The sequence below is a fragment of the Vicugna pacos genome, chromosome 15 (assembly GCF_048564905.1).
Source record: "Vicugna pacos chromosome 15, VicPac4, whole genome shotgun sequence".
Classification (NCBI taxonomy): domain Eukaryota; kingdom Metazoa; phylum Chordata; class Mammalia; order Artiodactyla; family Camelidae; genus Vicugna; species Vicugna pacos.
This window is the reverse complement of record NC_133001.1, coordinates 17,662,239-17,664,372: the sequence shown is the minus strand read 5'-3', so window position 1 is coordinate 17,664,372 and position 2,134 is coordinate 17,662,239.

The window sequence follows — 2,134 nt, the reverse complement described above, 5'->3', positions numbered from 1 at the left end:
CACTCTCTACTCCCTCACCATCACAGTCTCTTGAACAATCTAGTAAACTTGTGAAAATACATACTGTCTCTTTGCCCAGATTTCCCCCCACATTCCCCCAATATATCAAAGACCCAGAATCAATCCAGGTACTTATTAAGTACCTACTATTTGCAATACACTTAAGCACATTAGACAAATGCAATGTCTACTCTTAAAAGCTCAAAATTCAATTAGGTAGCGGAAATATATATATATATATTTATGAAAAGATAAGCTAAAAATGTAGGACGGTATACAGAAAGTGTCAATTGGTGCAAGCAATTGCTGTCATTTAAAACAGAAACCTTCCACCTAAAAAAATTAATATTTATTCTTACCATTCATTTAAAGCCTATTGTCTGCCAACCACTTTACATGCACCATTCCACTTAATCGTCTCAACAACTCTGAAACTTGAGTTTGTTACCCGTTTACAAATGAGGAACTGGAAACTCAAAGGAAATGAGTACCGTCCACGGCCCCTCAGCCATGAATGAGCTGGAATGTGAGTGCAGGTGTATCTGTCTGATGGCAAAGCCCAAGGGTTTTCCATTCCTCAGCTGAGCTGGTTAAGGACTAGTCATGAAAGTGGTAGAATTCAGCTAGACTTTGCAGGGCATAGAATTCTACAGAGGCAACAATGAGATCAGGTGTGATCGAAAACCCAAGAACAGTTAAGAGGAAAATGAAAGCAACAGAAGTACAATGTCTACTTTGCAAATATTGTTGATTACATCCAGTATGTATGAGCTCTTAAGTATTTTATCGTAAGTTCAGTGAGTATATAGCTCCCTCCTTTTTATTTATATCTAGCCTCTAAATCAGGTCAAAACATTTCAAAAATAGAGACCTCTCCTACTAAAATGAGTTTTCATGGTAGGAATTTCCTTCGGGTGCTGGTGGTGGAGAATTCATTCAAGTTGGCTTAGGTGAGTTATTCTCTACTGTGAACCTCTTGGCTAGCTCTAAGAAGATGGAGACATGCAATAAGACCCACCACAATCCACAAATAAAAATACTCACACTCTTTTATCCCTGAGTTATAGCTTTAAGATTAGACATTTAAAATCAGAATTATCTAATGCAACCTAAGGCCCCTTCTTGAAGGGTCATATTCTTGTTTTGCACAAACAGAAGGGCTGTCTTTCACACACCCTCCCCCCAACCCCTATCTCAGTCTTCTGATGCTCAGATAGCACTGGGCATGTGAAAATTTCTGAAACAGATGTACATTGAATCTCAGTGAAAAATAATTTTAAAAATAGGCACTTTGGAGCAATCCCATTTTAAAAAAATAAACAAATAGTAAATAAGTTCCATCTTTGTGGAACATAAGGTCTCTGTTGCAATTACTCAACTCTGTGTAGTAACACAAAAGCAGCCATAGATAATACTTAAATGAATGGGTGTGGCTACATTCCAGTAAAACTTTATTTACAAAAGCAGGAATCTTCTGCTCCAGACTGAGTAGGCATTCTTGGAGCTGACCTGCCAAGTGGTCGACAGGAATTCTGAGAGTTGAAGGTTGCTACCCACTATTTCAGTTCACAGACCAGACATGCCACCTACCCATCCTTATCTACCACGTCCTCCATTCCCAGTTAGGTCTTTTTACTTGTCCAGCACTTAAACTGCTTATAGACTTCTATTGGCAATTGTGACAAAGGCAGTGGATTTATTAACTCTTTTTCTTCACTCAATATCCTCATTTATAAGAAGGTATTTTCTGGAGAACACAAGGCAAAATCAATAACCAGAATGGGGAGATGCACAAAGTTAGTTACTCTGTTCTCTTTAGTCCCCCACATCACATGGAATCATTTCTTTCTCTCTTTCTCTCTCTTTCCTCCCTTCTCCACAACTGGATTTTCATTTCCCTCTGATCCAAAACAAAATAGTTTGCTGGCCCTACATTAAATACATGGTTCAGTTGACTACAGTCAAGTTAAGGCAGAATTATTATCCATTCATTATGAACAGGCAGGAAAGCAAGACTCAAATCTAACAAGAAGGCTCTCTTCTCCATTCAAACCCCAAGGCTGACTAAAGACATCGTCAGTCAGCAACTGATTTTAAAATTCTCTTAAAAATGTTTTACTAGTTCACTTTACTT